The sequence below is a fragment of the Poecilia reticulata genome, chromosome 12, assembly GCF_904066995.2.
Source record: "Poecilia reticulata chromosome 12, P_reticulata-male-v2, whole genome shotgun sequence".
NCBI classification, from domain to species: Eukaryota; Metazoa; Chordata; class Actinopteri; order Cyprinodontiformes; family Poeciliidae; genus Poecilia; species Poecilia reticulata.
In genome coordinates, this window is record NC_088841.1 from 14,523,116 (window position 1) to 14,546,887 (window position 23,772).

General features: G+C 38.5%; 1 long non-coding RNA gene across 3 annotated transcripts in view; it reads right to left on the reverse strand.

The window, feature by feature from the left end:
• Positions 1-237: 237 nt before the first annotated feature.
• LOC103473797 (uncharacterized) overlaps positions 238-23,772 on the reverse strand; it is a 102,074-nt gene continuing 78,539 nt past the window's right edge. For all 3 annotated transcript variants that reach the window (XR_535066.2, XR_535068.2, XR_535067.2), the window contains 4 exons: positions 22,154-22,354; positions 13,472-13,541; positions 1,318-1,430; positions 238-1,239 (listed from right to left, as the gene is read on the reverse strand). This is a non-coding gene — a long non-coding RNA (uncharacterized LOC103473797). The remainder of the gene's footprint in view (positions 1,240-1,317; positions 1,431-13,471; positions 13,542-22,153; positions 22,355-23,772) is intronic.

The following is a 23,772-nucleotide window of genomic DNA, read 5'->3' on the forward strand; positions in this document are numbered from 1 at the left end:
ATCTTGTGCCAGCAGAGTTACAACGGTCCTTGGTGTTCATGGTGCTTTTTGTTCATTAATTCACTCTAACAAACATCCAGAACCTTTGCAGAACAGCTGGATTTACACTCATATTAAATTAGACTAAGACAAGATTAAGTTGGACTCTTAATTTTGTGACTTCAACAATACGTTTGTGCAACTGAATTTTATATTGGGTTATCAGAGATAATTGGGCTGAAAATAAATGGGCATCCCCACCTTTTCCATTTTTATTTGTAAAACAATTAGAAACAATACATTGAATTCCTTGAAAAAAATTGTTTAACTGTGTGTTAGTCTATCATTTGAAATGAAATCATCACAACAAATTTTGAGGTTGACACGTGACAAACTTGATCACAAAGCCTAAAAAATCAAAGATTGTGCATCTTGGAAGGATTTCAAATTCAACATATTACACTTAAAGTAAAGTAAGCAGAGGAGAACGCAGCTCCTCTGGCATATTTATTTCATAATATGTATTTATCACTTTAAAATCAATGTCAGTTTTATTTGCATTCCTTTATAAAGAAACAACCCCAGCAAGACGTAATGTTGTGGAACTACTTAATATCCAGAATAAGTGGGTCTCGGTGAAAACAATTCTTCATATTCAAACTGAGGCCACTCTAGTTACTTGACAAGAATGATGATTTGGGGGCAAACCAATCATGTGCTAAAACAGCCTGCCCTAACAGCAATTACTGATGCAGCAAAATGTAGCTAAAAGCCATTTATTCATGTTTATTCCTCCTGATAGCCTTGACCTGTTCCTGCATTCTGGATTTATGTGTAAAAGCTGCTCCCTCCGACCTACAATTAACCTTATTGAAATCAGGACAATGCCGAGTCTTTTGCGTTTCTAGATGTCTCACAAGACCGCAGTGGTGTGTGCGCACGTATGGATGCATGTATTTATTCCCACATCCTCTCCCTGCCCTCTTTTTTTTTTAGTTTCTCCATGTTACTTTTCAGCAATTGAAATCAAGGTAATGAGTAGGCAAGGAAAAAAAAATATCCTTTCAATAGATAATTAGGGAGATTGGTTTACCAGGACCACTCAAAGCCTATTCAAATGCAGGGCTGAGGCCAGGCCTTGTCTGCTGAGTCCAAAAGGCTCCCAAGAGAGGCATTTGCCTTGGCTTCATTTCTCAGAGCAGGTGCCTGGCAGGTAGTCAATGGAGACGGCCGGTTGAGATATACATGAAGCCCATCCCCCTGTACAAGGGGTCAACATCACAGGTCAGGGGTCATGAGCAGAGGTCACAAGGTCAATGTTTAGCACAGAGGACTGACCGGATGACTGGAAGTGAATCCTGGACAGCCGTGGTATCAGTTCTGGAAGTGGATGTGTGACGGAAATGAAGACTCTTCTGCTGTTGGCTGACTGAGACTTCCTTCTTTCAAATCTGCCAAAAAATGTCAGGAGACATGGAAAAGAAATAAATCAAGCAGCCCATTTCTAATTGTATCTAAGGTAAAAAAAAGTGTTTGAAATTTTTGAATGTGACTTTTGCCATAGTGTAACTACTGCATATTTGAGTTTTTAATAATTCACATGCAATTTTTTTTTGTGTTTCTTGCTCCTTTTTCACATTTTCACTAGTTGAAGCTCTACGTAAAGCATAAAAATACTTCAAGGATCTTAAGGTACTGACCAGAAGCATATGTAATAGCCTAATATTTATCTAAATTGGCCATTAAACGTTTCTTCGTAGAGCATTTGGTCTGTGAGAGATTATGTGAAACTGTTGAAGCTACGATTCATACCAGGAGCTCAGTGATCTGAAACACACACCACAATTTGTTTGGGAATAGAAAACCATGGTAACATTGAGGTTGTGGACAGGCCTTCCCAAGTACTTCAATGTCCACACTATTGAAAATCTGTGGGTTCTGCTAAAAAGGGAGTCAAGTGCCAGGAAACCAAGTTTAAAATGAATCCTATGAATGCTGCCAAGATAAGTGGTCAAATAGTCACCCACAATCATGACAAAGTCCTGCTGATGTAACAAGCAGCCTGCTGAGCTGCAACTCTCTTTTTCAGTCAATTATTTGTGTGTAAAAAATTATCCTTAACGTAAAATTTTGAGGAAACGTGTTAGGAAAATCTATAAAATCAGTCTTGGAAACCAATTGATGTTTCTGAATTTAGTTGAATTGTTTTGTACAATTCTTGTGTACAAAAAGTGGAATTAAGATGTTTCTTAAAAAGCAAAAAATGTATGTCATATATACATATGATGCTTTCATACAACCACGATGAATGGCCACTCCAAAATTGTCATTCTGTGTTTTTTTGGAGCAATGCAAAGATTGACTTTTTGGTTTACCTACAACCATTTTAAGGTAAAGAGCAGAATTAATGGTTCCATCAGTAAAAGGTAAGTCATCCAGTTCTTCCACCATACTTGACTAGTGTTAAAAAAAAACATTCTGAAAAATGCAGTGTTGGTTTTATGCGATTTCATCTGAGATGTACAACTTCCAAAAGCTTCACTTTAGTTCAAAAGTGTCAGAGATCATTTATTTATTTTCATCTCTTCCAAATGTGAGATGGGCCTTTGTGACCTTTTCGTTATCAGTTGCTTTGGCCTTGAAACTCCTCCACTGATCCGTTTCGCCCGGTCTCTTTCTTATTCTCCAGGTTTACTCTCTTTTGGTGAGTCATCTGTGAACTCTTGAAGTAATGTCTGTTATGTGATCACTCCTGGGAAGGCTCACCACTTTCATGTTTTCATCATTAATGGTTAATGTCTCTAGTTTTGGTTTGCTGGAGCCTCAAAGATTTAGAAATGACTTTTCAACTTTTCCAGACTGAAACATATCAATTACTTAGCTTCTGTTTCTGTATTTACTCAAATATCAAAATTAGTTTCATCATGTCAAATACTTGTGACAAAGCAGATGGAATATGTAAAGGAGCAAACACATTTTGAAAGTACTGTACAAATCAACGTGTTTAGTCTTCCTATCCATGAGGACACCAGACAAGGATTTAAGGTCAAGGGTGAGGTGCTCCAATTGAATCTCAGTTTGGAACAATGATATGTCATTGCCACAATGCCACTTTTGGCGAAACCATAGCTACATATGTAAGTGGATAAACTCTCCACCTTCATATTTCTCCCAAACACCACCTTGAGCTCTTGAGCTCTACCCCAAGGGAAACACTATATAAATGTCAATGCACTGACTACTGAAACTGTCACAGCTGTCAAAGGGAAAGCACACGAAGTACAGAGGGGATTTTCTTTTTATCGCTCTAGCGGTGGTTCCTGGAAATGCTGCCAATGATTGAAGGCGCGATCCTGTTACAGAGCTCTGTGCACAGCCTCCGTGGTACAGAAATGTTAATTCTGCAAGGATGACAAAATAAGTGTGCAAAATCTCAGCTGAATAAAATTTGCATCCAAAAAAAAAATGTAAGCGAAAATGGTGAGAACCTCCACAAACCCCAAATCTCACTCCATCTACAAACAGTTCTCGGCAACCATCTGACGCTGGATGCGAGAAGGTGCTGCAACATATCCAATATGCTTGTCAATTTCTCTTTCTATAATCAAATAGAAAGCCTGTGAAGTAAATATCTATATTCTTACAGCCGGTTGTTTACAACAATGGGTGCGGCTATAATAAACAGTGTGCAGAAATGAAGAATTTCTTTTAGGGAATCGGTGTGGCCAGCATATGCTCGATATAGGAAACCCATAACATCAGTGGCTCCTTATTGGCGGCTGAGGTCAAAGGCTAGGGAAGGTCAAAGGTGTCATCCTCCTTTCTCATCATGAAGTGCATTAACATCTTCTTCTTGTCCCATCTTATCCAGATGGCTGACCAGGCCACGGGACAGATGCCCCATTTTCGAAATATCTGAGGGGTCCAAAAATGGACCATCGAGAATAAATATGGCTCCATTTTTAGGACATCATATTTCAAAGGAATATAAATACCAATAGGGGAGAACGTGCGGCGCATGAAGCCAGACTGTGTTAACCACGCCTTCATTGATTGCTGGTACAGTTGAAGCAGCTTCTTACTGCCTACTTTGTTTTAAAACTGTTAAAGTTTTCTTAAATATCAGGTTTAGGAAAAATATTATTGACTTCTTTTTAAATTACTATCTCTTGGATAACTATTGCTATTCTTTGATGTTTTTCCCATTTTTTTACAGTACACCATTGAATTACAGCAATCTCAAAAAGTTTCTTCTGACCAGAGTTTGGCATGTTTGTTGTGTCCCCTACATGATGAGTTTGTTAATTTTCTTTCAAAACATCTTGCCACCTCCCCATTAAGGAGAGACTTGGGGAGTACACAAAAATATTTGTCATCAGATTGTGAGATTGTGATGGAGCTCTGTAGCTCCTCCAAGGTTATCATGACCCTCTCGTCTGTTTCAGTATTAAATCTTTCCTTGCCTGGCCTTTTTATTTTGGTGAATGACCATTTCTTAGTAAGTTTGCGGTTGTGCCATGCTATTTCAAGGACCTCGTCAGATGGTCTGAGCTCTCTCCAGCTTTCTCTCTAGTTGCTTTTGAATTTTATAGAGGTATCAGAGTAACGTGATTCATGCCCATACCATGCCAAAATACAACTAAAGCCCATGTATTTCTTTCCTACCAATTGGGACTTACTTTGGTGGTCTATCACATACAATCCCAATAAAAGATTTTGAAGTTTGAGGTCGTAATGTGTCAGAAAAAGTCAAAGGTCGATATGTACCTCTAAAAAAACAATGTAATGCTTATAGATTGAGGCCATTGCTTAAAGAAAAATGTTAAACTATTTTTTCCCATCATATACTAAGTAAATATTTCCAGTGAATTACAGATATGTTGTTTTTTCAAGATTTTTTTAAGGAAATAAAGACAATATGTAGGAGGAAGTGACCTCACTGATGTGTCTGAGTAATTAGATCTCTCAGAGATGGCATTTCTCCATCTTTGCATAAATATACCAAATGATAGCCAAACCAGCTTGATTAATGGCGTTGGGAAGTTGTCCAACTAGTTGCTTTTAAATTGCCACAACAAATGTACCCATATGAGATGATTTTTTCCTCCATATTTCCCAAAGTTATTTTGTCATCAAAAGTCATTCGTCAATCCTTCACCATCTCCACTTGACCAATCAGCTCAGCTCATATTCAGATGACCCCACCTCCCTGCAGAGTCAGTCATTATTTTTACATCACCAAAAACCCTCCAGGCATGTTCAAAGTCAAACAAATAGATGCTCTCCAAGCCAAACAGAGCGAAGCTTCCTGCTGGGACCTCGGGTCTGGCCCTCGCTGCAGCTCCTCGGACATACGCGCAGCTTTAAGTGTGCAAAGAGAAGTGACTTGTACATGTTTTCTCATATGCACATCCAAACACGCAGACAAACATATAAGGCATGCTACCCTGCCCAGAGACCTCTGACTTGAACCTGCTGCTCTCACTCAGCAACACATAAATCACTGGGCTCTAAGCGGCACTGCTGGCCCTCATTGCCATGCTGAACTTGACTCCACGGGAATAAAAGTCTGTAACTAGATACCAAAAACTAATCCAGGCCAGAGACAATTGCTGGCATATGGAGGCCCTGAAGGTGCCGATACCCCCTCGGACAATTTGTTGCCTCTGTCATGAGACCTTTGACTTCTGGACCAACTTCTGCCCGATTCCACTCGTCAGGGACAAAAGCATCAGGAGAGTGAGTGAAGACATAAGGAATGATGACGACATAACCTGTCAAGTCAGCTTCACTCTTGGAGCGGCCATCTGTGCTTCTGAATATGTCTCCTGCACACACACTCGTGTTTAATTGAGATATCATGAGGCTAAACACCAGGCAGTTATTTTTAATGACTGTTTTACTTATAACGTCTATTTATTTTACCACTACCGTGATTGTTAAAAATTTGCATAATTGCAGAAAAAATAGATAAGAATCAAAGAATATCATTATATTTCAAAGTTCTGATAATTATGAATAATGCCAAAACAAGTATAAAACAAAATTAAAGGTTAGATAATTTTAAAAAAATAGTTTCATTGCAGCAAAAATGACAAAATACTCTGTTGCTGCAGAGAATAACATAGAAATATATATATATCCTTGCGATATTTTAAAATGCATCTATTTTGCTTATTTAAAATGTGAAACTAAACTGATGTCCCCTCCAGCTGGGAATGATACCTGTCAGCAATTTTAAAAATGTGTCAACAAGATTTTTTTTTGTTGATTTTGTGAAATACAATGTAAGATTTTATTTGACTATATTTTGCTCAAAGAAAAATGATTTGAAAAACATCTACAATTCTCATCCACAGAAAGTACATAAACGGATGGCTGGGCGGACAAATACACAACCAAGCAGTCTTTAGCTCCTTTTTTTTTTTACCACCCATGTGTGACTGTAGAACTTTTTTACTGAGATTTTTGCATGACAAACCTACATGTCTTCTCTTCCTGGTGACAGTGGCTATTGGTCTAAAAATATAGATTTTTTCATTTTATTTTACATGCCTGAAGTTTGTAACATGGATTGCTAATAATTTAATATCCCCTGTTGCAAAAGACCATTCTGACTATCTTTGCTCACTATCTGTCTCTTTAAAAAAATACGCATTTTTGTAGATGAGTTGAGCAGAACTTTATTAGATTTATAGCGAATCCTTTCTTTTTGATTAGGCCTTTTCTGTAACCGTTCTTGACATTCATTGTGTTTCTTTTCTTCATATTAAGTATGCGTGAAAAAAAGATTACCTCTTAAACAAGGTATTTACAACTCACTTAACCACAATTTAATGAATGCAACAAAAAAAAAAAACTGAAGCAGATGTAGACAAAAAAAAAACATATTCCGATATATTTTATAAATGCACCCTAGTCACTGAATAACTATTTTCACAAACAATTGGAAATCTTTACGATTTTGATTTGAACCTTTTGAGGTCTTGCCTGGTAAAACTTGATCCCTCAGCTATTATCACTAAAGAAAATATAGTGATCCAATTAAGCTCAAGTTTAGTTCTTTTTGGTTTTCATGTGGAATAGAGTGAGTCTGGGTAAAAAAAATAAAAATAAAACTGAAAAGGGAAAGCAACAAATTTCTAACAACAATCTACAGTAAAACACGACATATCAGCCCTGAGCGCCACACCCAAACTGCAAAGAAATTACAGAAGTTTGCCGTGGCCCATGCAGTAGCCACAGGCCTGACACGGCAAGAAATACAGGAATGCCTCAGTATTCTTCTCTACTGATAGAGAGCAGTGACTGTTTAACTGTGATAACATCAGGCACCGTCATTGCCAGCACAGCTGCAGGGCTCCCAGATCCACTTTTATGACTTAAGTATCTGGGAGTGATATCTGCAGCCATCAGTTCAATGCAACCTCATCACATACTTACATTGATGCTGACACACTCTTCTTCATTTTACAGATGCACACATGAACTTAGACTCCAAAGAGACATGAAAGAATGACTCAGATTAATTTATCTTGGAATAAATGGTGTGAGCACTTGAACTCACGTTGGTGTGTCTGTACTGTTTGTGAATAGTCTACTTTTTTGCCCCCAAATGGCTAATTTAGTTGACCTCTTAGTGTTTTTGTTTCAGTCTTCAATCTAACTACGATCTAAATACGATCTTACTTATACAAATAAGTACAACTATGCAAATTACCTACAGTTATATAAATGTGTCAATATTATTGCTGAAAAATTTGTAAATGTGAAATTCTTTTATTGAAACTTGACATCACTACATGTTGAAAATATTATCTATTTATTTGTTGCAGCATTTTTTCAAAACTTTTTATGATTATTTTGCTGCAGTATACAATGAAAAAAATCCTGTCACAGATTTGTCAAATTACCAGACTGGTTAACCTGCAAAGAGAATCAACACTTGACCAATTATCATAACTCGACCATTGTTTTCCCTAACCAAAAATTTCATTGGGGTAAGCTGGTAGGGAAAGTAAATTCACTATGCATTTTGCAAATGTAAAAACTACTAAAATAATTATGTATTATTTTAACATACACCTGTTTGATTTGATAATGATTCTCTAATAGTCCACTACATACTTTAATAATAGACTGAAATAGTTATAAATACATTTATTTATTTCATGTATATATCTCACATGTAACATATTAAATTATCCATTTATTGAATTGTGGTGCTTTTAGTAATCAATAACTGAGATTTAGTCTTGAGGAGTAAAAATGCAAAATATTTTGTCAAAAAAGAAAATGCAACAAATTAAAGAAAATAAAACCTGTTGACTGTTATTTATTTAGAATTTTATTGCATGACGTTCTGTCTGAGCTACAATGGAAACCACAAAACACAGCAAGCATTAAGAAAATTATTTTTTGTGCTTTTTCTTTCCTTCTTTCTTTCCTTCTTTCCTTCTTTTGTTTTTTTTTTTTGTTTTTTTTTTTACCTGTTTTGCCTTTGGCATTTCAGGTGTATGATACAGAGAAGATGGTAGCGAAGGCACATTTGCTCCACAAAGAAAGAAAATTTAAACATTTTTTTTTAAAATTATATAATGCAACTTTGCAGACAGTTTCAAGTATATACTTTAAATACATTATTCTAAGATGTTTATTAAAACTTATATTTTAAAAAGGTTTTCCTCATATGATATTTAGAGAAAAGACCTGTGTTAGCAGGTCATTCATGGTGTTTAGGTTTTATCCATAAAGCCTTTTTCATGCTAAAGACAAATCTCCAAAAAGAATCACAATGTATGTGGATTCAGCATATATTTGAAATTCATTTACTCCTTACACAGAAAGTTTGCGTTTTAATTCAAGCAAAATATCTTCCATGCAGCTGGTTTAGGTATTGAGATCCATTGGTGGTTTGGGGAGTTAAAAATGTCAAAGATTAATTTTGACTCCATCTTTATTAAGCTTATATCTAAATATCTAAACCTTCTGGATTTATCAATATCAAAAAAGAATAAATGTGAGGATCAAAGATTCCTGCTTACTCTGAAATCAAACAAACCTTCCAGAATACATTTGAAAGTGATTAACAAAACCACAACTGAAGCAGTTTATCCAGAAATCAGATGCAAAACACAGAGGTTAGAGCCCAAAGTCCAGGCATTATTATGCAAATAATTTATTTTACTGGTTGCCCCATTTTTTTACAACAAGCACTGTGAGCAAGATGAAACACATTTTAGAAAATTAAGAAAGTTCTTGTTTTCAGCTGCTATGGTTTATCAAGTTCAATTTAAAAGTCAGCTTGAATTTATTAGTGCAGTAAATCGGACATTACGGTGCCAGGCAAAGGCATCATCATCCCTGGAACCTTGTCTCATGATGGGTTATCAGACTTCAGTATATTTATTTAACCAACACAAAATCTGCCAAAGGACAATGCTACTTGACATGCTGATGCATTGTGTATGTAAAACAGCCAATCCAGGAGCACCGTTTATTTTTTTCTTGGTGCTGATTGGTTGTCCCTTCAAGAGCAGAGACATGGAAGACTAGATCTTTGCTTCTGAGCTAAGACTATTTCCACTGTGCATATTAATGCCCATTAAGGTATAGCTGGTGTCTATTCTATTAAAATAGGTAGCTATAAATCTCAAGTATTTGCAGAATTGATCCATTTGCAGCTGTGGTCCGTTTGCCCTGAGCATATCCACTGTACACATGTAGAATCTGTAGTTATAGTTGTATGTTTAGGGTCGTTTAACGTTCACCATTATGAACCCTTCACATGTTTTCTTCAAGTATTGTAAAATATTTGACTCCATGCTTCATTCCATCATCCTTGACCAGTTTTTACCTGTACTTGCTAAAGAGGAGTATTCCATAGCATGATGCTGCCACCTCCATGATCAAATATGGAGATGGTGTTTTAAGATTGATTAAGTTCAGTTTTTACACACACATACCATTTTGCATGTTTTCTAAGTTTCTAGGTTTTATGATCTGATCCGATCAGAGCTCCTTCCTCCATGTTTGCCGTGTTTTCTACATGATTTGTAGCAAACTGGAAAAGTGATTTCTCATGGTCCATCCTGGCTCTCACCCGCTGACAAAGTGATGCAGCTAGGCACTAACTCCCTCGTGGGCCTGCAAGAATAAAGCAGGAGCAGAAAATGGATGATTGGAAAGAGAGATCAGTCTTCCATAAAGATGTTTTGAATGAAAATCATGGACTTATATTCCAGCATTAATAATAAAGTTGATTGATCGAGACGTCTCGATTGGTAAGCCCTCTAGAAAGTATGAAGTGGGTTTTACAGCTAAAACCTTGTGCTTAATCTGTAAATCATTTATTGCAGCAGCCACTGCAAAAGACAAAAAAAAAAACTCCTCAGTGTCTCAAATAAAACACTCTGAAGGCTGAAGTACAACTTGTCCCATTAAAATGATGTATCCACTTCTAAAAAACTCTAAGAAACCAAACTGTCACTTCGGTCACAGACCCCTGGCACTGCAGACGGTCTTCACTCCTCCTTGACCTAAGAAATTGCAGACTGTGTGTTTTGATGGACAGCCCCACTTCCCTCTTCCCCATTGATGGTCAGTCACACAAACAAAAAGAGGGATGAGATGAGTTTCTCAGGGGAGTGAGGATAATAAAATCAGGGTGTCTGTGTGTCCTGAGAGGGGACAATGTTTGATGCTCTAACAGAATGAAGGTCTTTGGCGGCCTGAGCCGGCTGTCTTTTAGCTAAAGCAAGCAGATTTCTTTGAAGCCTGGCCACCTTCGCTGAAGAGCCATTACTCTCAGGCTTTTCTATACATTAGCCATGCCACAGCAGCACAAGTGCATTACAGGCTGCCGGCCCAACAGAGCCCAATTGTACTCCCTCTTGTTAAATATTACCCCAACAGAGCTTATGATTTTATTTTCTTTTTTTTTTTCCCCTCCCCATTGCTCTTACCCTGCTCCCCTCCCCCGATCGGATTAGGATCGATTGCTGCGTGGTAGAGCCGGCCCAGACACGAGGACCAGAACAACGCTCCAGCATGATTGTGCTCCTCAGGCCCCGCCTTGGAGACTATTCAGGCGACTAAATAGAAAGATTTGCCCTTAGATGTCAAATTTCCTCCAAGACAAGGATGTCAATACCAATTAGATTGTCTGCAGTTGCTGTAGTTACGCCAGGGTGCAGTCACCCCCCCGCCCCAGCCTCTTTTCCTTTAAAGATACACTTGCTCTCTCTTAACATCTCACTCACATCTCCTTTTTGTAGGCAGAGTGGTGGTCTCGGCACCAAGCCTTTAGCCTCAAATCAGTTTTACGACTGGCGCTGTGCAGACATTAGGCTAACTCCATTAGCCTCTGAAGGAGATGGCCTGAGGGGAAACAGAGGGGCCAAGACGGGCCTGGCTTGGGCTGCGTGTGTGTGTATGCAAGCGCGCGCATGTATTTGGTGAAAGGGTGAAGGGGTAACATTGTCTCACAGAGTCTTCTGGCATCTCTTTAAAGGTCACTGTCTGCTTGTCAGATGAGGCAAAAGCCCACTGGAGCAAGAACATAAACAAGAAAGAGAAGTGGACAGAAAATGGATTAATGAACAAATGTAATTAGGAGAAAGGGTGGATGGAGAGAGTGGGAGAGAGGACTCTGTCTCCACTTAGTACTGTGGCTCCTGCAGGCGCTCAAGTGCTAACATGACAAACAGATGTTGCTGTGGCTGTCTGGGCACAGAACTGCACAGTGACACTCGTTCAAGTGCATCGACATATGCACAAAAGCAACCTGCCTTTTACCTGAGTAAAAGGCACCTTTTACTCAGGTCATTTTTTATGTCTTCTAAAATTAAACATTAGATCAATTAGAAAATCAGATTGTGACATACAGTCTCCCAGATATGAACAAGAATGGATCAGACAGTGGCAAAAGAATTCATTCCTACCACCCTAACTACTTTTACATTTTTATATAAAACAAAATGCAAACAGCTCAAGTTCTGTCACGTTGGAAGGAGAGCATCTGTGAGCAATTGTCAAGTGTTGCCATGGATTTGAAATTAAATTACAAACATTAACTAATTAGCACAGCTGTGAAGGGACCTGATTGCACTGGATTTTATTTATGGGGATTGGAGTAAAGGGGTCCAAATACATTTGCTAACCGCTTTGTATCTTTTTTAAGTGAAAAAAAAAAGAAACTGAAAAATATGTCTAGTTTTCTTTCAACTTCACAATATATGCAATTTTGTGTTGTCATATTGCATAAAACCCAGATAAGATACAATCAAGTTTCTGGTTGCAACAAGAAAAATTACAAAAATGTTCTAGTTGTGTTGCGGTGTAGAAACACCGCAACACAACAAAGGGAGCAAAACTTAAAACCTAAAGCAAGAAATTCAGAAGTGCAGATGCTAATCAAGATGTCTGAATATTTACACTATTGTGTCATTTTACTGCCAAACTACAAGTACAAAAGCTGCAGACCCTTTTTGCTTTGATCAGATGTTGTAATATGACACTTAACAGCACGTCCAATATCCAACTAGGGATTTTTATTTGAAATATGAAAATTAAATATGAGATCATGCTCATAAAACCACAGAATATCTTGTGGTTAACATTGCTTTACAGCACTGCACAGAAGCCCCTTGCACACATTTATGAGAAAAGCATCGTGATCTGGGGAGAGCTACATGATAAATGTTTAGGAGCAGTATGAAAATGTCTGAAAACTTTACAGCATCATCTTTATTATATTCTATATATAATAATCACAGTGTCAGCTTTTTTTGCCCTGCATGTGAAGATATACGTAGAACAAAATATCAAAGAAACAAAGCTAGAAACTTGTTCACAAACGTTTATGTGCAGCTTGAAACTTAAACCAATGCCACAGCATTTCATTATATAGATTAATTGTTTTATTTGTGCTGAACTTTCAGCTGCAATCACTGGTAATCCTTAAGTCTTGCTTATTTGCTTACCGAGGTTGTGGTGTTGTGACTGAGATGTCAAGAATCCTCTATGTTGTTTTAAAGTCTTTGCTGTAGCATGAAACTGCTATCATTATTTTTAAGGCAACACCAAGTGATGAATGTTATCTTCAGAGAAACATCATGTTTTAATCTTCTGAAATCTACACTGGTAAAAAAAAAAAAAAGACGAAGAGAATTTACAAAAAAAATGTTGCAACAATTTGCATTTGTTTATTAGGCTAGATAATATTCATTTCTATTTATGAGTAAAAAATGATGTAACACGAACAGCAAAATGACAACTAAACGTAAATATATAAAGCCTGGCCTTTTAAAAAATCTACATACTTAATTATCCACCCATCCATTGTCTACACACAGGTCGGTAGTCACGTTGTGTTTGTCTGTCTCCAGTGATAACACCCTGGATGGATTCCCAGTCTATCACTGGAGAAACTCAAAAACAGCCATTCACACGACACACTTGATGCTAACAGTGACTCAGACAGGTCACTTACCCTGGCTGTCATTTTTGGACCGTGGAAGGAAGCAGGAGCACCCTGAGAGAACCTACACATGCATAGGAGACTGTGCAAAAAGATACAGAAAGATTAAAGTTAGAATCAAGAACGTTTCTGCTTCAGCTCATCTGTGCTTATAACGGCACCAGAATCCAGAAAAAAAGGAGTTACGGGAACTGAAAAAGGTAAGAATTAGAGAAAGGAATAAACTTTAAAAATGTATTTTAACAGGGTAGTTTGGCATTTATTAGCAATGACCATCTCAGGAAAAACAAGTACCAGATTGATAGAAAGCTTGACTTAAGCATAAGCAATGTAGCAGCTCTAGATAAAGATAAACAGTGTTAAATTCTTACTCCAAGACAAAAATCCTTCCCAATCACAGGTATTTCAACAATCCTTAAGTCCTATTGAATTTATATATTCATTAATAAAACACCAACCCAAAAAATATCAACCTCATACTTTACACCGAAAGACCACAACGGTTCACTCAACCCTTCAAAAAAAATAATATTCCAGACTTCTATGTAGGTTTTGTTACCAAAATAAAGTAGTGAATGTTTTCCTCCTTTTTGTCCTCCTTCCTGTTTCTTTTCTTAGGGCACAGAGCTCTGCAGAGTCAATTGAGCAACAAGGAATGGAAATGGGACTTGCATTTTGAAGTTGGCTTAACCTTGCAGTGACACCTATTGCAGATGGTTGGAAATGGTTGAGAAGAATAGTTTCCGCATGGTGGAATCCACAATTAGGTAGCACATCTGCACCAGTACCCAACCCTCCGCCTCTTAATCCCCTGAATCTGGCGTTCTTTGAGCTCAGTGTTGGTTGTCAGCCAAGGCAAACAGTTTCTACTACGAAACTGTTTTCAGCCAGGCAATTAGACGAACTTCAGATCTGACTGTCTTCAGCAACGCATAAGAGGAAAAAGGGATGGATCGCTGGAGTGCAACGAGTGAAGTCAGAAGCAGGAGGAGTGGCTCAAAGTGAAGAAAGTATAGGTAGGATAAACAGGAGCACTTAAAGGAGGGGAGGAGACATAGTGACAGCCGTGAGACAGAAATCTACAACCAGATCATCAGTTAGCCACTCCAATCACAATGGATCAAGCCATTAAATGTACATTTTTTTCCCCAAACAACCTCATGGCTGACAGGCACTACACATCATGAGCTTATATCGATGTTCAATGGAGCACTTTGCACTCCCAACGTCTAAGATGTTCAGTGTCTGTCAGTTAATTCAGCACATTTAATCTAAACTAAACTTGTATGTCATTCAAAGAACAGTTGCTTCAGAAACAAAGCACCAATGCCTCATCTGAAGTCACCGTGTCTCTCATTTCTCCTGCATTTACTGGTGCTGAATAAGCACAGAATGTGACCATTAAATGTATTGCTGATGGGGAGACAACGGCGGAGAAGCATCAATATTAAAGTGAACCTGAGTTCTCTTTAATATTGACCATCTCTATGATTTAACTGGATATTCCTGAGTGACATCAGCAGCGGGTTAGGTACAGTGTATGCGAGGTGAAATCTGGATCTGACGAGGTTATCTGCAAGATGGCTCTTACATGTATGCATGTGGGATTGGATTATTTTTTTCTCTTTCAATAATGAACATCTTCTTTGAAAAACTGCATTTAATGCAAAGAAAACAAGTTTATATTCATTTAGAAACAACGATATTAATGCTTTAACTCAGGAATAGTTCAGAAATCCTTATTTGGTGGAATAACCATGAGGTTTTCAGTGGGGTTCAGCAAAGGATCTCAGTTTTTTTCCACAGCTCTCTCTATATATACATATATATAGCATCAGTTAATGTTTAAGTTCACAACATTAACTGAAAGGTCACTAGAAGTCTGTGATCCTAGTGGCAATTGCAAAGTAAGAGGTTTCACTCCAATTCCAAAATCAAAGTCTGACGTGGCCAAAATATTTGTTGATCGAACAGTAAAAATATCTTCATTTGATCTCTCTGATGAGTCGAATCAAAACCACAAACATTAGTTTATTTTATTGGAATTTTAGGTGACAAATCAACACAAAGTGTCGGATAACTGAAAAGAGGGAAAATGATGCATGTTTTTCACAATGTTTTACAAGTGAAAATATGAAAGGCGCAGCATTGCTTTCAGATTCCATCCCACTGTATGTGATGGTTCTAAATAAAATCCAGAGGTTATTTAATTAACATTGAGGTTTGTGGTCATCGCTGTAGCTTACACTGCTAATAGTAGTTAGACTTATCACTGACCACATCAGCTAGCAAATCCCACTGGGTTCAGAGCTTGGCCATGGAAGTAAACTGGGTATTTCCCAGTTAGAAGTTCTAGCGTGGATCATAACTGTACCAGGATAAAAGGAGCTACCAGGAACTGCACTGGTGTCCTCTTAAATTCACCCAGGGGAGTTTGATGTTTATTCTCCATTGTATTTCCTTTTGTAAAGTTTCTTGTTAAGTAAAGATCAGTGCGAAAAACAACTGATTTGAATGTTGGTGCCTTTTAGCTCTTCATCACATTGAATTTGTTTGTATTTACTTTGCAAATAGTCATCCCTCTCTGTCCTGTCCTCTAATTATGGTCAAAAAGCTGGCCAACAAACACTCATCTTCCAAAGTCTGTGGAAAGTTTGAAAATTTAAGAGACACGTTTATTTTCTTGCACAGGATTAATATCTTCAGCTTCTGTTGTAGAAAAAAAATTACATGAAACAAATAGGACCTGTGGACAAGGCAAGCTCCAGAAAAATCCTACTTTCAGCACCTCTGAAATTAGACCTAAATTCCCCCCAGAGGGGCTATTAGATGGCAAATCCTCGCCATTGACCAGAATCTGCCCTCTGCAAGCTCATGACTGACGTCTAAGCTCTTTGATGTCCTTCGCCACAACATCAGCTTCACTTCCTTTACTATGAAGCGGGCAAAATGAGAGTTAGGTTACTCCTTTTCCTTTGGACACCCGAAAAGTTCAGGGGAAGGAAAAAGGAGACCCACAGCATTCCAGATAAACCAGATGTTTGCATCCCATGCTAACATGTGGAGGCATTCGCTAGCCGTGGGCCTGCATTAATGAAGGCGGAGATCCATCTGGGGGTGCTGATAGGAAGTGGGATGCAGTTTGATAGGCTATACGCACACACTCACCAGGTTACATATGTTAGCAATAACTTCTCCTTGCTGCCATTTCGGTCAGCCAAGCACTCAAAGCTGAGCTCAGGACCTTTTCGCTGCCGTGGGAAAAACAAAGAACTGGATGCTAGTAAGAGTTCCACTTAAACTCTGCAGAGTGCAGAAAATGTGCGAGTTAAGTTTACAAACTGAAGAGCTTAATCTCAGTTTGGGGGGGGTTGAAAGTGAATATATAAACTTTTTTTTTTTTAGTTTTTAGAATTTCTGAAAAAATAAATGAATAGAATCTACACTGGATAAATACAGCATGTTTTTTTTAGCATTTGGAGCTCAAAATTGTGTGAAATAATAGTGCAAACACTGTCAGTTTTATTTTGCTTACACATAATGACATTTCCCAATTTTTTATTTACTTGAAAATAAAAAGTGTTCTGCATAAATGTTAAATTATTATGCTTAACATTAATTAGCAATTTTATGTTTTAAGTTCATTTAAAAAAAAATAAATTTTAGCAACAATATATATATTTTTTTTACCCTTTTGTTCCCTCCATATTTTACATCCATTAAAGAAATTGTGAAAAGCCATAAAATAAATGCATCTTTCATTGCAAACTTTTCACTTATTACTCTTCTCTGGACTCATGCTAATGTACGTGACTGATTACATTCTTCTGATTTATGAAGCTCAACGGAAAATCAGAAATTACAAAATAAAAATTTGTTTCAGCTGAAAAAAATCTAAATTTGAAAGTAAAAGAGGGATCAGTAACATTTCTTCTATTGGACTTCTTGTCTAGAAGGGCACTATTTGTGGCGTGGATGGGTTTCCATCTTGTTTCAGTAGATGGATGTTTTTTCCAACTGAATAAATAGACAGAAATTAAATGTTTTTTTGAGTGAAATTATTCTGTTTGGACAAGGGATTTGTTGTGGCCAGTAAATGTTTTAGGATGGTCCCTCCACCCAGTGCAGGTGATAAATAACATCACTGTTGGACAATATAACTCATTCCATGCATGAAGCTGTTGTTGAACTGGAGAGCTGCATCCAAGGTCCACATTGGAGCATCGTCACAGATCCTTCCTCCCAGTTGCTGTTAGACTTTACAACCATCACTGCTTCCAACAAACTCAGACTCAATAAATGTTCATATTTGCTGTTGTTTTCCCATTTGCAAATAAAATTCCTGTTGTCATTTTTACATCCTTGGTGTTGTTTTTTCTTTTTCAATTTCTGTAGATTGTTTTTTCTGCATAAACATCATGTAAAAAGAAATCATGTACATTTTGTACATTTTTCCTTTTTTCTGTTCAGTTGCACATTTCTTTGAATCAGAGTGTACTTTTTTTCTTACTGCACAGTATTTTCTTATTCTGTAAATTTTGTCCGTTATGTTATCATTACTTCTATTTTAGTATTCTTATTTTGTGTAAATCTACACGTTTCTTCTTGCCTTTGACTTTTCTGCGGGTACACATGAATTTCGTCACTGAGAAGTACAGTAAAGATAATTTCTACTCTACTCCATTGTAAAATGAGGCATGTCCAGAATAACCATAATAGGAGCAACTCATCAGAAACAAATTACACAGAAATTTTCAAAAAATTTCAATACCAATATTTGTATCTAATATCACTGTGCACTTCTCTGGTAACAAAGCACTAGTGTACATGCACCAGTCCACCTGTCAAGCTTTCTTTGTCACATCACAGAATTACCAAGAGGGGGATTACCGTGCTGCTATGTTGTTGCAGTAGTTGAATGATGGCTCTGTAAGACTCAAAGGCTTTATTTTACATTAGCATATAGTTATGTATAAACTTTGGGGAAATTAAGATTAAGTGTGAAGAAGACAGTATTTTCATTACAATGCGACTCACATATGTTATGGCAGAACAACTCCAGGGCATTGAGCAGGATATATTGTATGTCAAAGATTGTTTTTCTTAGCTGAAATACAGTAGGATCGTATTTCAAAAAGAAAGCCGGAAGAGCCGTAAAGTGGGTGAAGGAGGATAGAGAGGATCAGGGGTGAATGAAAATGTAAAGATTGCATGGAATGCTCCCGTGTGAACTGTAAATGAACCCCCAAAACTCCAAATCCCCCCAGCTGCTAAACTCTGCTCCTTCACACTGACACGACCACAAAACATTTGCAGCCCTCAGAGCAGGAATGTCACATTAAGATCTTTACAAGCTATGAAAATGAATATTTCTCTCCCACAGGTAGTGCTGGCAAAATATAGCGGCTTCAACTGCAGTCACTAAATCTAATGCATCTCATAGGGATTTTCTTTGAAAGAACAACACGGAGCAGATTAAAATTTTGAAGTGGAAGAAAAGTGCGTACAACAAAAAAGTAAAACTTGAAAATTGTGATGTGCCTTTTTACTCAGTTCTTTTTAACCGGGTATGCCTAAATAAAACTAAGTGCAAGAATAGCCTTCAGAAATCACCTAATAAGTAAAAAGGACAAAAGAAAAAAAATACAGTCTGTCTGTTGCCTTCCTGTGCAACTCTGCTTGAAAACAAATTCTTGCTTACAGCACAGTCTGGGTTTCTTACCATAAATCAGACGATTTTTGACCGGGTCAATCAGCGAACAGAAAGACAAGTTGAGGACGATGACATCGATTTTCTATTCTGTCTATTCTGTTTTAGCAATGGCAGCAGAGGGTGTGCCGAAGCCATTCAGTCCATTTTGGTCACACTTTCAAATACTGAAATAACATTAACAGTCATCTAGTACGGATTGGCTTGTCCCTCTTCGCAGTGGAGGAAGGTTGTTTACAGCACAGGCAATTTCCAGTAAGCTTATTGAACTGGTGCATCATTAAGTCACAGCCAAACGTTAGCAACTGTGTAAAATTTAAAACCTCAACACAGTCCACGCCTCCAGGAAGCAATCATTTCTCAATGGCCCAAGAGTCCAGACCCTCTGTACGAAGCAAAGCATAGAGCAAGGGGTTGGTTTTTATCAGGCTAACTTGAGACATGCCCATTCCTAAAATCATAGGCTGGTCAAGACGTCCAAGGTAATTCTCGAGGAGCTGAAGCATCGCTCAAGTAAAAAAAAAAAAAAATCTGTTGGCAGGAAAATCATTAGCTGTGCCGTTATGAAGAAAGGCACTGTTAAAAGAAAATGATAGAAAATACTCACTATCAGTTTCCCATGAGCTATGTGAGGGACACGGTCAGGAAGAAGGTGCTCTGGAAAGATTCAACTAAAATTGAATGTTTTAGCCTTTAACCAAAAACAGTGTGTGACAGAAAACTCACACTGCACGTTACCCTGAACAGAACACCCCCACAGTGAAACATGTGGGGCTGTTTTTCTTTAGTACAGGCAGGGAAGCTGACCAGATTTGAGGGGAAGTTTGATGAAACCGGACAGAGCAATCCTGAGAGAGAGTCAGAGAGGCTGTAAATGATTTGTGACTGATTTGTGATAGATGTTCACCTAACAACCAGACGAACCTGAACATACAACCAAAGGTATGATGCAGTAGATCAATGCATAGATCATGTGTTTGAATGACCAATTAAAAGTCTAAATTTAAGCCCAAATGAGAATCTGTGACAGGATTTTAAAAAAAATTGATGTTCACAGACATTGAATTTGACCTAGCTTAGGATATTTTACGAACATGTATAGGTACAAATTTTATTCTCAAGATTTGCAAAGCTGGCCGAGAAATACCGAAAAGGTTTACAATTTTCTTCAATGAAAATAGAAAGTATTGACTTGTGGGGGTTAAGTACAAATGCAAGCCACACTTTTCAGATTTGTATAAAATGTTAAAATAATGTCTTATTTTCCTTCTACTTACCAGCTATGCACTACTTTATCTTAAGTCAATGTATACAAAATAGTAAATACTGACCCTCTTTAATAAATCTTTTCTCATAGGCCACAGTGCAGATTGTTATTGTCCTGTAATATGATGAACAATTTTTGATTTCAATTCAAATGAGACGACAAAAAAAAATAGACATTGATGAAGTGTCTATCATCTGTGAGTTAAGCACCTCTATGCTGCACAGCCACTGTTGGTTTTCTGATCTCTCATCATTTGTCATCAGTGACAGGTTACATTTGTCTGGCGCTGACTGCAGGTAATGATAACCAATTGCGTGTTAAGAATGGGATTTAAGGAGCCTAAGAAGCTTTAATGCCTTGTTTGTTTTCCTATGCGCTCTCTTAGAGGTACTCTCAGCCACGCTAGTGAGAGTGTTGTGATTGGTGTGTTTTGCATGTGTAGGAACACTCCCTCTCCTACATCAAGCAGGCCTTTTCGCTCTGCTTCTGTCCACGTCCCTCGTTCACTCACTCACTTTTCCCTGTCCACCCTTTTCTTTCCCTTCTTATTTCCCCCTCTTCATGTCTGCATGTTTCCTCCTCCTTTCTTTAGTCTCTCTCCTCCCACCGGCACTGTATGCATTCCTGCCAGGAGGGGCGGAGGTGTCTGTGATCCGGATAAGGACCAGACCTTCTCCTCATGCTCACCCTCAGCCCTCACCCCCTTCCCTGGGAAAATGGGCGCAGCCTCCTCCCTCGCAGGGCACCAGCTCAGCTTTGAGTGAGCTGCCAGGCATGGCAGCAGAGATTTAGCATGATTTGTTTGTCTGCTGCTGCGTATTTGCACCAGCACCCACCCACCCACCCACCCACCACCCACCCAACCCCACTCTCTTTGCTCCCAAGCTGGTTAGCTGGTGCAGATCTGGATCCAGGCTGCTGGAGGCCAGGGGAGCAGGCCGGGGTTAAGGGGGTGTTAAAGAGGGTGAGGTATGGAAGGCGGCAGTTAAAAACAAAAAAAAAAAACGTGGAGAGCAAGAAAACACACACGTACACCCACACACATGCAAGACAATCTCCCTAATCATTCAGTTTGCATTCACAAAGACTTCAGAGTTTTTTCATTACTTCCCCCCACCCCCCACACCCCCACCCTTCTTGTGTTTTGTAATTGGCTCGCTTCCTGGTGCAGTGGCAGACAGCAGCCACGACAGCGGCTGCCCCGCCGGCCCATTGATCTTTCATCAGCCCATAGAGTTAAAGCTGAAGGCATGAGGGGAAAAGCTGGAGAGGCAGCCCCTCGTTTTATGGCAGCCCGCTGGAGCCTGCCGAGGATTGTTCCCTGCTTCCTCAAATTGTTTTTCATTTAGTCCGGGTGCAGCGCCATGCTGCTCGGAGGAGAATGAGGTGGAGTGACGCAGATATTTAGGGGCGCACGTAACAGCCACAGTCTGGGTAGGTGAATAAAATAGCGTGTTTTCCACTTGTTACATTGTTCTAGGTGCAAATGTGGGTTTGTGTGACATCTCTGTATTGTTTCCTGTCCCAAAGCACAGACTGGTTCTCATACAGGCCTACGACTTGTTTGATTGAGAATTAATCAAACAAAATTCTGTTTAGCTGTAAAAATGACTTACCTTGGAGTGCACAATAAAAATATATGAACATTAAACACAGGTGAGTGTGCATCCAACGTACATTTAAAACCCCAATTTTGCTTTTATTGAAGGAACTTTACCTTGCTCAATTTGCACGAACGCCAACTGGGTGGTCAAGTTGTAGACGGTAAAGAAAATCAGTGCACAGGTGTTGTCCACTGAATCCCCCTGCAATATCCTCGCGATCCGAGCTTTAGCTGTCATGTCATGTGGGCCCTGCCTTGGTCATCTAACCGATATGTGATACTGGGATCCTTCTTTGACATCTGCTCCACTGGGATCTTGTTGGAGAGAGGCAGAGAAACAGATTTCAGATCAGCAGATCCATTTCCACAGGACTTTGAATATTTTATGTAGAGGAGTCTTGTAGCAAGAAAACACGCAGATATGATAAATAACAACCCCATCCAGTTACAGACACTGCACAACGGGTTTTGTTTTCTTTATCGAGTGAGAAACGTTCAAGGCATTTAAAAAATTAAGTGGAATTATTCAATACATCACACGTTTACAGCCAAAACTCACACGACTGTGCGTTTTATGCGACTTCACAATATCATTTACATCATAAAAAAAAAAAAAGATGTGTGAAATGTGCATGCACAGTCAGGTTAGATAGTAGTTGTGACTGCTTTCTGTTTCAAGTTTCAGCAAGCACGTGTTCAATGTAAGGCGGCAATAACGACTCAATGCCGTTCCTAAATGTGGACGCAGGAGATGACATTCTGGTGCAGTGCATGGTGCAGATATGAGGGGAAATACCTCTGTTCATACGTGAACTAAATTGTTTGTTCGGGTTATGGAATGATCAAGTTTCTATATCAGTTTCCAGGACATCGTGCCAGATCATAAAAGTTTCTGACACAAACATATCTAAAAACAACACTTAAACATGAGAGACCCTGTTAAAGCAGACAGTAAATCAATCCTGGACATCAGCGCTAACGACGCAAAAAGATCTCTCTCTCTCGGTCTCTCTCTCTCTCTCACTGCAAAGCCCCACACCTGACCCCTAAACCTTCACCCACAGAAACGGTGCCGTTTCACCAACTGTCTTTGAATACTCTTCCTCTAGAAAGACGTCGTTGAAACCGGAGCCATCCCGGGGCCGCTGTATGTGTTTATTAAGTACGCTCTCGGACTGGCTTACTCCCAAGATGGCTGTAACTGAGAGATTTGTTCATGTAGGCATTAGGTCTGGCTATCAGTGGTGAATTATTTATTGAAAAAAATCTTCCAGTCCTTGGCGGCTGAGAGAGTCTGTAGACTGCTCACTGACTCCTTTGTATGTGTAGGACGGGTAGTTTGATTTTGATCCACGGTATACTGAGTAACAAAAGAAATGCAAGAAGAAAATGTATATTTTTCTAAAATAAAATAAAAAATGGTGAAATACTGATTCTGGATACAGAAAGATCTCTGGCAATATATATTATGCATTACCCGTTTGTGGGATAATTTGTTAAAATAGCACAAAGACTGCAATGTGTCTGTATTTGAGATTCACAAATATAAACAACAAAAAAATCTTCCTAAGGAAGCAGCATATCTGATGAGTGAACATTAAATGCATGTTTTCTTTTGTCATTATTATTTTTATTTTTTATTTTTTTGCAATAGCAGGCGAGGCAAACAATGAAGTGAAACTGATGGCCTTGCAGTGTCAGAGACAGATTAGTTCAGAGGAGGGGAATTATGG